The sequence below is a fragment of the Stegodyphus dumicola genome, chromosome 6 (assembly GCF_044657685.1).
Source record: "Stegodyphus dumicola isolate Sdum_Otavi_A_Nest chromosome 6, ASM4465768v1".
Classification (NCBI taxonomy): Eukaryota; Metazoa; Arthropoda; class Arachnida; order Araneae; family Eresidae; genus Stegodyphus; species Stegodyphus dumicola.
Genome location: NC_140773.1, coordinates 156,175,166 through 156,188,219, shown reverse-complemented (window position 1 = coordinate 156,188,219; position 13,054 = coordinate 156,175,166). Strand labels below are relative to the sequence as shown.

The 13,054-nt window shown below is 32.5% G+C and overlaps 1 long non-coding RNA gene across 2 annotated transcripts; it reads right to left on the bottom strand.

The window, feature by feature from the left end:
* Positions 1-6,260: 6,260 nt before the first annotated feature.
* Positions 6,261-12,157, bottom strand: LOC146996881 (uncharacterized). 2 transcript variants are annotated; one of them, XR_015041750.1, is made up of 3 exons: positions 12,033-12,157; positions 9,398-9,487; positions 6,261-6,402 (listed from the first exon to the last, which is right to left on the bottom strand). It is a non-coding gene; the product is annotated as an uncharacterized LOC146996881 (long non-coding RNA). The 2 variants fall into 2 exon arrangements; XR_015041749.1 differs by lacking the exon at positions 12,033-12,157 and having other exon boundaries at positions 9,398-12,025.
* Between the last annotated feature and the right edge of the window lie 897 nt (positions 12,158-13,054).

The window sequence follows — 13,054 nt, the reverse complement described above, 5'->3', positions numbered from 1 at the left end:
TTTTTTGCTATACGTTTTAAATGAGACTGCTCTCAAATATGAGTAGAAACCGTTATCTATTCAGGTAGGAATCAACCCTCCCTCTTTAAACACTCGAGAAAGATCATGTTGAGAGATCTTATTCTAGTTTTCTCAAATCACCCTGGTATGGCTAAAGCGAAACTCGGAAGGCTGTCAATAAAAAAAAAACATTTTTCAGATTTGCTTCCAAAAGCTACGAGAATTCAAAAGAGCTATGACAATTTCCAGAAGGGTGTGGGCAGAAAATAGATATCCAGGTGAGTCCACAGCACGAACTGCAGGGAAGTGAAACGGGAAAGGCTTCCATAGATAACAGAGAGTCCATTTTTAAAAATAGAGGGATGTCTCGTCGATCAAGTTGGCAGGGGAAAAAATAATTTTCTAACAGCTGCGAGAAAATGTTCTCATACCTTCATAGAAGCATTTTTTCTAGGAGGGAGTGAAATGAAACTGGAAAAGTATAGAAGGAATCTCTCTGGATACCCATTCTTTCCAGATCAGAGAAAGACGTGTGTCCCGATGGGTCCACAGCAGGGACTGAACTTGAACTGCAGCTAAACGCGGAATATTTCATTCAATAATGGAAAGTCTATTCTTTTAAAAAAAATAGGGTGATGCCTCGTGGATCAAGTCGGCTGGGAAACAATTTCTCAGAGCTCAGAAGAAAATTGAGTCACTCCCGAGAGTTGACATTACTCTAGGTTGAAAAATGGTTTTCTCAGATCCCTCTGGTATCGCTAAAGCGAAACTCGGAAGGCTGTCAATAAAAAAAAAACATTAATCAGATTTGCTTTCAAGAGCTACGAGAATCCAAAAGAGCTATGGGAATTTCCAGAAGGGGAGGGGCAGAAAATAGATATCCAGGTGAGTCCACAGCACGCACTGCACGGAAGGGAAACGGGAAAGACTTCCATAGATCAGAGAGTCCATTCTTAAAAATATAGAGGGATGTCTCATTGATCGAGTCGGCTGGGGAGGAAAAAAAACATTCCTAACAGCTGAGAAAAATGTTCCCATACCTTCATAATGGATCTTTTCCAGGAAAGAGCAGTGTGTATCCAGGTCGAATCCACAGCACAGACTGATTGGAAGTCGAAATACGTAAAAGAAACATCCATCTCATCTAAAGTTCCGAAATGGTAAGAGATTTTCAAAAAATTCTTGTTAAGATCATCGTGGGTCATCTCAGATTTGGGTAGAGAGAGAGAGACATGTTGCACCTCCAACAGCCCACTCTGTTCTGAACAAAAATGCGTAATGCTTTTATAGAAAAGAGAAGAATTGAAAGTGAGAAAACGAAATATGATTGGCTGGGAAAAAATTTCTGTAGCTCAGATTTAAAAAAAAAACCTTTTTGTTAATTTTATGATGTCTTTAGACATTATAAAATTAACAAAAAGTTTTTTTTAATAACATAGCCAGCCAAAATTTTTTTCAGCCCTCAGAAATTTTTTCCCAGCCGACTCGATCTTCGATTGGAGAGACAGCACTATTTTTTTAAGAATGGACTCTTCTTTACATTTTTTCAATATTCCCAGGTTTTCGCATCAGATGACTATGAGCTGTTCAAAAATGCAGATCCGCAAACAAGATTTTCTGGAGAGCGATTCGAATTTGTTTAAAGTGGAGGAAATTTACGTTATCGTTGCGTTCAAACAGAGTCCACAGAGGATCTTTTTCAAGATTTCCTCCCCCAATTTTGTACTCATCAAGAGGTGAGTTTAGATTTTCCAAGATTGGATGAGTGTGTGACCCCAAAAAATGGGTCTCGGAAGGAATAGAATGCATTGACACTCATGTGTATTGAAATATACTGAAAAAAAAAACGGGCCTTTGATTTAGCTTCTGGACTATTTCTCTACAAATTCCACCTTATCCAATGACGTCATCGTTGCGTTCAAACAGCGTCGACAGAGGATCTTTTTCAAGATTTCCTTCCCCAATTTTGGACTCATCAAGAGGTGAGTTTAGATTTTCCAAGATTGGATGAGAGTGTGACCCCAAAAAATGGGTCTTGGAAGGAATAGAATGCATTGACACTCATGGGTATTGAAATATACTGGAAAAAAAAAACGGGCGTTTGAGTTAGCTCCTAGACTATTTCTCTACAAATTCCACCGTATCCAATGACTTCATCGTTGCGTTCAAACAGCGTCGACAGAGGATCTTTTTCAAGATTTCCTCCCCTAATTTTGGACTCATCAAGAGGTGAGTTTAGATTTTCCAAGATTGGATGAGAGTGTGACCCCAAAAAATGGGTCTCGGAAGGAATATAATGCATTGACACTCATGGGTATTGAAATAGACTGAAAAAAAACTTGCGTTTGAGTTAGTTTCTAGACTATTTCTCTACAAATTCCACCGTATCTAATGACGTCATCGTACGCGAGGTGTTTAAATAGATAAGTGTGAATTCTTTCTAGAAAGAATTATCTATTGTCTTGCCAATCGAAAATCGAGTCGGCTGAGAAAAAATTTCTGAGGGCTGGAAAAAATTTCTGGCTGGCTGAGTTATAAAAAAAAACTTTTTGTTAATTTTATGATGTCCTTAGACATCATAAAATTAAGGACATACCCTTTTTGTTTAGAATGATGTCACTCTTTCTAAAAATAGATCGTGACTCATCCTTTCTAAAAATAGAATTCCAAGAAAAACAATGAGCTATTTTTAGAAATGATGAGACATCATTCCCAGACAAAAGGAGGTAGATCGTTAATTTTAATGATGTCTAAAGACATTAAAATTAGCAAAAAGTTTTTTTTTTTTTTTTTTTTTTTAAATCTGAGCCAAAGAACATTTTTTTCCAGCCCTCAGAAATTTTTTCCCAGCCTACTCGCTTTCCGATTGGCAAGACAATACAAAATTCTTTCTAGAAATAATTCACACTTATCTATTTAAACCACTCGCGTTTCGAATTTCAATCAGTCTGTGCTGTGTATTTCACCTAGATACACACTTCTCCCTCCTAGAAAGAGATTCTGGGAAGGTATGCGAGCATTCCCCCCCCCTCAGCTCCTAGAGAAATATTTTTCAGCCGACGTGTGATCGACGAGACGTCAGCCGATTTTTTTAAGAATAGACTCTCTGATATCGATGGAGGATTTTTTTTCCCGTTTCGTTTTTCGTCGAGTCCCTGTTGTGCACCCATCTAGGGCACAAGTGTTCACACCTTTCAACATGAGCCTCCTTCATCCTTTCCGAAAGACGACACATTTGTACTTTCTTCACGAGTGTTTCCAATTTTTTTTCTGAGATTTTTTAGAAAGGGTTCAGGAATCTACTCAACTCGATCTAGGGAAGCTTCGTTGAGAGCTGTGAACACTTGTACCCAGGTGGGTGCACAACAAGAACTCGACGAAAGCGAAACGGGGAAAAAATCCTCCATCGATATCAGAGAGTCTATTCTTAAAAAAATTCGGCTGATGTCTCGTCGGCTGGAAAACATTTCTCTAGGAGCTGAGAAAAAATGCTCGCATACCTTCACAGAATCTCTTTCTAGGAGGGAGAAATGAATCATTTGTTATCCCAAGGATGTTTTTGTGCTATGTGGGATAGAGAAACAAATGATTCATTTCTCCCTCCTAGAAAGAGATTCTGTGACCAAGGATGTTGCTCGCGGGATATGCGCATATCCTCAGGACATCCAGGAATATCCCGCGAACCTCCTCCCGAGTGCTTAATGTCACATCCCGGGATATCCTCAGGACATCCTAACCAAGTCCCATCGACAGCGTGGGGGATGTTATTAGGATATGAACTCCTACTTACTAAATTCTCGGGACATCCCACAAACCTCCTAAGCACATCCCATTATATCCTAAAAACATCCTATCTATGTCCCATCGACAGCATATGGGATGTTATTAGGATTTAAAGTCCTACTTACTACATCCTCAGGACATCCCGTAATATCCCAATTTCCTCCTAAACTCATCCTCCTGAGCGCTTAATGTCACATCCCAGTATATCCTTAGGACATCCTATCTACGTCCCACCGACAGCGTATGGGATGTTACCAGGATTTGAAACACTAGTTACAATATCCCTTTAACCTCTTAACTACATACTCTCAACTGCTTAGTGTCGCATCCCAGTATATATACAGAGGAAAATTCCAGTGAAAGTATGTGAAGGTGTGATGATCTAAAACCTACTTTTTTTTACACAGATAGTCTCAAATCGTTCTCCTATGGTTACTATGGAAAAATCAGAAATGTTAAAAATATTTATACAACTTATTTTGTTTTTAAAATCTGAATTTGTGAATATATTAAAACTGAGCAAGGAAATTAAAATGAATTATTAATACAAAATATTAAAACTGAAAATTTTGCTTTTATTTTTAAGACATTAAAAATCTTTTGATCATTTTTAAACATCCAATAGCCCCCAAATTGAATTATTCATAATTAAATTATTTTACAAAATCAGTTTCTAATTTGAGTTAATTTGTATTAAAAATTGAATAATAAAATTAGCCATTTAATAATCTTTACATAAATGAATCATCTTTCTTTAAAACATGTAAGGAATTTATAGTGTTTTGATGACACTGTTGGGAAATTGTTAAAAGGAATAAATTGTATTTTTAAAACTAAATCAATTCCTAGCCTCAGAATAAATAAATGTTTTCGTAACATGAGAATGCTGCAGGCTTTTTTATATATTTAATATTTAGTTGTAAAAATTTGACATTATGTTAACAATTCTTTATATCATTCAAAAGGTAACTCAAGAAGCTCTTCTAAAATTCTATCTTTCTGCTCACACAATTAAAAAAAAAAATCTGAAAGGCCTCAGATTTTAGCAGTCACTCAAAGAGGCTAAAAGTTTATGAATGCATAGATTATCAATACAGATGGGGCAGTGGAAATAGCAAAACATTTTATAAGATACTGACACCAGAAAGTTATATATCTTCTATATATTTGAAAAATGAAGAAATATATCATGTAATTATGTAGAAATATTAAAATGTTTTCAATTAGATATATCATGAATTATATGCATTTTAAATCAATCAGATTAAAAATTAAAAAAAGCATTGTTAAGAACTGTGTGTAATGCTTTTAAATAGCTTGGCTTGTTAGTCAATAATATATTAGATTTTAAAGGTAAATATGTTAAATTTTGCCAAATGGCAAGACTTGAATGAAAAGCGAAACAAGTTTACGACTGACGATATGAAGTCACATTTCAAAACTAATAGCCCTTTTAGATTAAAAAAAAAGTTCTGAAAATAATTTGCAATGGTTCATTGGTATTATTTTACGCAAAATTCAGTAAAATGAAATTTACCCGTTGAAATCAGCATCAAATTAAACTTTGTAAATTCTAGCGCATGTTAAAGTTTGTCTCATCCAGAATTCATTACTAACCATTCATTTCACAGCAAAATAAAACAGCAATTGCCATTTATATGACAATCAATATCAAAAATTTAAATCTGCATTTTACGCAACATAGAAAAACTTCAAAAGATCTACTGTTTACCATGCAATTAAGGCATTTTACTCTGCTATCAACTCTACCAATTATTAATTCCATTAAGTATATTCAGTTTACTCTTTCTGCTCAATATATGCAATGTAAAATTTTCCATAAATTTATTAATTCATTTTATTTTGAGGTGACCTTTTATTCAACTCTCAATGTCAACGAGAATGTTTAGTTCATTTTTTATTCGGTCTCAAGAGAGAAATCAAAATACGTGGATTTATGTACGTGTATTTATGAATCAAAATACATGAGAAATCACAGTGAGAAAAGCATTGCTACCTTAAACTGTGATTATATATAACAAATGCAGTGAATTATAGTTAAAAAATAGTGAAAATATATTTCTGAACTATTTCATATATAACATTTTCAGTTTCGCATATGTGGCAATTTAAGAACTTTTTTACGTATACTAATTTTTTGAAATATCTGCATATTTTTGTATCTTCAAGGAAAGCTTATTCTTTCACCTTTAGTATATGAGTAATGGTAATTTACCAGATAAAATTACTTAATGGGGAATACAGAAAAATATCTAACCACTTACCTTTGTGACTTCATCTGCAAAGAGACTAAAAAAGTAGTTCAGCTAAATCTGCTATAATAAATATTTATAATAATGCTAAATTATGCAATATCTATTAATATGACAAATTTTTGTAAAGCTATTTATCTGGATGAAAAATAAACACATTCAGAAATTTATGGCACTATATTATGATTAACAGAGGAAAAACACTTTTCAAAATTCAAAATAGTTTTTATTAATCCAATTTATCACATTTTATTTGAATTCATGAAAAACAATCTTATATACATGTATTCTTATGTATATAAGAACTCTTGATAAATTGGATCTCTGTCATTGCCTTTCACAGCACCTAAAATAAAAAAACACTCACAATTACTATATGTGAATATAATTCATAATTAAATTTAAACAAATGACTATTAGAATGCAAATTAAAGGAAGCATTTAAAATATTTTAACATTTAGTACCTATAAACAGAGTGGCAATTATTTGATTTTTCGATTATAGTAAAATAAACATGGGGGATGCCTTTTAAAATTTTTTATGTCAGAAAATAAACTCAAACCACCAGCTGAACATATGAGCAGTTTTATCAATCAGCCACTGGTAGGTAACCTGGATACTGAATCAACATATAAAGTTGCCAAGATAAAGAGAGAAACAAAATTATGATAATCACATCTTACCTATTCATAAAACTATTTTAAATTTAATGTGTAGGCAAGTCCAAAAAGAGTGAGAATGAATTTATTTTGCAACACAAAGTAAAGTCTTGCAGGAGCAAAAAAAAACTTGTCTCATGAGATTGGCAAGTAAAAAATAATTAACTGCATCTGGTAACATTTATCTGACAACACATAAGTAATTTTTAGCTACGTGCAGAAAATAAAATCTGATCAGGGGCGTAGCTAGAGGGGGGCAAGGGGGGGCATCTGTCCTCGGGTGCAGAATCCAAGGGGTACCAAACTGATTTTAGAATTAAATGTTTTCTATCCTTGGCAAGCAGTAGGAGGCGCGAAATCTTCAGTTGTCCCTGAGCGCTGAAAACCCTAGCTATGACTCTCAATCTGATCATGTTAATGCAATTTTAAACTTTTGAATTTAACCGCAGAAATTTACCAAAGAAGTACTTGTAACAGTAGTAAATGAAGATGTGGCTAATCTTTACTGTATGGTACACCTTGGTTTCTGTCTGAAAAAAAATTGCGAAGTGGTATTGGTTGTTTGTGAAATGTGGAAGCCCATTGCGTCAAATAAGTTTTTCGGTAACCCTAATGTTGATAATGTTGGCGAAAGTAGCCTTCGGGAAAAAAAAAAAAAACTTTTTTTTTGTCAATAAAAAGGAGTTATTTCTGCAAATATTGCCAACGTGCTGTGATAAATTTAGTTTTGTGCTACTTTTTTTAATAGTAAACCTTTTGTACAGTCCCAGGTTTTTGGTTCTTACCATTCTTTTCAATTGCTGTGTTTGGTTGCACAGAAGTGGTATGGTCTCGTATTTTGAACATGCTATTTATTATTTTGGTGTGGGTACCATCGTTTGAGTATGTCTGAGGTGACTAAGAGAATTGAATAAAATTTAATTGAATTGCTTACCTGGAGGATGGTGGTGGGAAGCCTAAACATATGCATGTGAAAAAAAAGGTATGTTAAAAAAAATGACGTTTCATTTATTTTTTTGTCTCTGTGTGTTAATTTTTGTTAGAAGATTTGTTGTTTAATGTTCTTATGTTAGGAAATATGTATTTTTGGTAACTTATTCCTCTCTGTTTGTGTATTTTTGGTTGTCTGTGTGTTAAGACAGTGGCGAATTTTTTCTGGTAACTATGATATTTTTAACTTTCTGATTTTCTTAAAGTGAAAATAGATCAATGTGTACACGACAAAGTTAAGGCAGTGCACAATGCCCAGTTTGTGCAGTTCTCAGTTTTAATAGGTCGATGTGTACATGGACACAGAGTTTGTGTATGTCTTTGACTTCTTATTTTGGTTTTGTGTAGTGGCCACCTTGAAATTGGTGCCGATCTTCTCAGGTGACGATCTTGATATAAAAAAAAGGAACGATTCGCCAAGGGTTACAGTAGAGTAAATTTTTACCAAAGATGTTCTGCCATAATCACCATTTCAGTGGTTTAAACACTAGTGGAGCAGTTTGCAGAGATGAAGATTTGAGTTTTGTTTACACAGCATGATGGTTTAGGCACTCCAGCCATTACAGTGAACAAAATTATAATAAACATAGCCACAATAACTGTCTATAAATATTGATGTATAACACTGCATTAACTAATATATTTCTTATGCTAGTATATACAGAATCCTTAATCGAAGAGGAAAATCAGAAGATTGTGCATGCATTTTCCTTTAACTGAAACATGGATTTGACCATACAAATCTCAGTCTTACGGGACATGCCACACTATGCAGATAGACAGTAAAAAGTGCTTGTGTTGTTTTTATTTGTTAGAGGTATGAAATAAATATACTTCTAGATTTTATTTTTTCTTTTCTTGTTTTACATTTGGATTACCTATCAAAAAGTAAGATATTTTGATATTACAATATCGGAGTTAAAATAACAATTATTGGACATGATAAAGTAATGAAAATTTTAAATTAGGTTAAAAAGTAACCCTTAATGTGGCATATTTTTGAATTAAACTCTATCGAAATTAAAAACAACAAAACGTCCTTCTTTATTAAGGACTTTAATTAACTAATTTTAATTACGGAGCTATGAATGAATTTTTTCCCTTGTATGTTATAATAACTGAAACAAAATTACTCTGATACAGTCAAAATTCCTAAATGCAAGTACATAAAATTTACTTTAGCAATTTAAAGAGATGAGACACACTGAACACATGAATAAATTTCTATCAAAGAATAATTTATTAAATTTGGCCCGTTCCATAGTAAACTTTAACCATTAGATTACATTATTACACCATGTTATCAGTTTGAAAAGCAAGTCATATGCCAGATCTTGGATGTAAAAGAAATGCACAAAATAATATACAGATTATTGAGAAATGATGTATACCAATGTTTATAGATATGATTAAATGTAACAGAAAATTTACTGTCACAACCACATTTTTAAGTGAAATGTATTATTTTAACATTTTACAATAGTTAAGGTATGGCATTAAATGCAACATTATGTGCCTGGATATAAGTTAGTAAATTAAAAAAAAAATAATAATCAAAGAATGAATGTCATGAAAAATTTCAAAAACAAGCAGAATTTAATTTAGAAGACCTTTAGACACTTATGATAAATAAATTTGAGAATTCTTCACCCAAAATTAAATTACAATTAACTAAAACCAGTTTGACTGACCTTCTACAAAATCCTTCAGTTGCAATTTTTTCTAGCTTGAAAACCAAATTCTTCTCCACATGGTAATAACATCTTAACCAGTTGAAATTCCTGCAGAAAGTTTGATAACACAGTAATAGAATTAATAGAATAGAAAAATTAACACAAAAGTATAGAACATCATTTAAACTTAACATTATTACAAATTTTAGTGCTTTCTGACTATCTGCAAAGCTGTGAAAATTGGGAAAATGGTTAGTTTATGGTTCATATCTACTGCTCTGTTCACAAGTAGTAATTCAAATAAGCACTTTATAAGAAACAAGAAATTTTAGGATGCACACACACAAAAATATATACATTGGGTCAATATTCACATATTTTTCATCCAATGGAATACTATTCAGAAATAAAGATTAAATATAAAGCATGTAAATACATGTGTGTGGTATGCATATTCATAGTTTGCTATTATTGTGTGCATACTCTTGCTGTTTTAGCATAAGTTGAAGCTGTGAGGGCAGATGATAAGAAAGTATCAGAATTTTTCATGTATAAGAAAAGATTGCCCTGACAACAGTATCTCAATTGTTTAGCACTGACATTTACATAGCGCATTAGAAATATATGGTAATATATGTATAATAAAAAGATAATTGCATATTATTAATTCATTTTTTTTTAAATGCCAAACTTTAACAATTCTTTCACATATAATTAAACAGAATTCTTTCACATGAACATCTAAAATCCATTCTTAACTAAAGAATAAATAATAAAACCATGTAAATTTCTTATTAAGCCCATCATTTCCGAAATGTCTACTTCTGAAAGTTCCCAGCATTTCTCAATATATTATTAAATTACTAAACTAAGCATCAATGATCGTCATGTTCGCTAATGTGGCAATATCTTTCACACTTCTTTGTTACCACAAGTAACAAGTAGGCTTCAATAAATCTTTAACTGTTACATGCTCCTTTTGTCTAAAATTTGTACAAATAATAAAATTAAATGAGCTCCTTATAATATGCTCAAAGAAATAATTTTGTATCAAAATTTGTATGTTATATATTGGCCTGATTAATGATTCAGGAAATAATTCAGGTTTTCAAAGTGCTTCCAATAATTCAAATTTCAGCTTGTGTCAAAATAAAATCTATAACACAAAGATAAGCAAATTTCCTTATGAACAATGCATTTTAACATTATTCAATCACTGGCAATCACACAGTATTGATTGCTTCAATAAACATTACTGTAACTGTGTTATTTAAAAGACTGTAATGTCTTAATTATTTCCTTAATTAAAACATTACAGTCTTTTCCTCCTTCTAACACCAAAAGAAAACCCAGATAAGAAATATAAAAATATCAGTAAAAATAAATTATATTATTGAATGACGCTTTACATTAATTACACTTATGCATATATTATTTTATTATAAATTATTTCAAAATCAAAGAAGAGAAGCAGGAGAAACTTTAATATTGACAATTCTAAAATGATATAAACATTAATCATTTAGTACAGTTTGTTATTTCAGGCAAAAAGAATTGACTTTTCTGGATAGCATTTATATTTCCATCTCACTTTCAATGAAACATTAAGAGAAATGCATATAATTTAAACACCAGTTTATTTTATTTATCAGACAGATTATGTCAACTCGAAAAAACCTATCAGTAAAATTCGGTAGTAATAATTCTGAATGTTAGGCAACTTGCAAGATTCAACAAAAATTATCAATACTTTTATTATAATGACAATACTACAGTAACATGAACATAAAATTAAACTGCATATAACTATAAAATAAACCAGCATATAATAATGGTGCATTGGTTTCTAAAACAATGGGCTCGATGAAAAAATACATGTATTATGGTAGCTATTCATATTCTTCAGCTTTCCTAATATTCTCATGTTCACTTTACATAACTAAAGTATCTAAAATACAATAAAAATGCAAACAATATTTATGAGAAAACGTTAAAAGCAATCATAAGCATTTGATTGAATGACCATATTTTGTCTTCCTGCAAGTCGAATCTTAAAATGATATGCAGTTTGAAAAATGCTTAATCCTTTTATAAAATATTCAAAATAGATTAAAAAAAGGTACTGTTCTGTTATCAGGGCCGGGTTCAGAATTGTATTTATGTATGCTTGTATATTTGTATGTTTGTGTGTCTACATATACACATCTATGCACATACTTACGAACACAGGTTCATACATTTCCGATTCTGGTCCTAATAACAGAACAGTACCCCCAAAAAAACTTGAATTACAAACTAGATTAACATAATGTTTCAACCATACATATTTTGGACAAAACAATGCAAACTCTTATTTTTATACAATTGTTCAAACTATTTAACATAAATTTATTGCTGCAATAAAATAATAAGTAATCTGATCACACATATTATTTTGAAACTGAATGCATAAACCAGACTAAAAAAAATTCAGTCATAAACATTTGGATAGCAGGGCAAATTAGATATTTGAAAAGACAGCCAGCCATTGAGATACTCGTAATTCACGACAGAATGGTAACAATTCATAAAGCTGTGAAACATTTAACTGTCAAAATGACATAAATTCGAAAAGCAAAAAAAGTAAACATACAAGTATTGCAACTGAACTTACCTTTCATGCAACAAAAAATATCCATGCAAGTTAACCTCACGGCGCAGCCATTTTGGACTTCGTTTCAAATATATACAGCTTTGGGTCTAACCTCCTTGAATCAGACAGATGTTTACAGATTTGCGGAAGAATACGAGGAACTAGTAGTTTGCCGGATACAATGTGCAATGACGCGAAAGAATATAATTCTGTAGAACTTCCTACATTATTCCGTAATAAACAGTACTATTTCCTAATTTTTTCTTTATCTAATTAATTAATTAATAGGGAAATAGTTAAATAATGCCGAATTCATTTTGAATGAAATGTAAAATTTTGCATGTATGGGACGACCACCTTCCATCCAATATTTCTGAGAATATAAACAAATTTTGGAATCTGAGAGTATCAGTAAATAAATATATAGAATATCGCCTCTCAAACGACCACTTCTGAAAGTGATCAATAGATCTGAGATTATAAATAAATATTGATATTAAGCATTATTTCTATAAGACGACCATCTCTATATAAGACCAAAGTTTCTAGAATCTTGGATAGTCATCAGAGATGTATCTTTACTGCGAAATTATCGCACGACTGTAATTCAATATCAATAACAGATCGCGCGATTGAAAAACATTTTCTGTCCTGTAATTAGAGGAAAAAATTTGTCCTTATGAGGTATTTCTCCCGCTTTCCTAGCGTGCCTTCGTGGTGTAATAGTTCTGCACGCTGGGCCGGTATTTCAGAGGCCCATGGTTCGATTCACGGCGAAGGCGGTTGCTAATTTTTCATCTCTACGGCTTCCCAAAAAAATCCTAATGTCTCTACAGTGGCGCCCGAACTAAAAAGGTGTTGGATGAGGTATATCCACACCCAGGATTTAGTGATTGGATCCCCTTAAAAAAGAGAAGTAATATAAGGTATTTCTCCCGCTTTCCTAGCGTGTCTTCGGCCCACCAGCGGCCGAGCGGTAAAGTCGCTGAACCCTGGTAGTGCGATCCGAGGTTCGAATCCCGCGAACGGGCTGGCTGCATGGG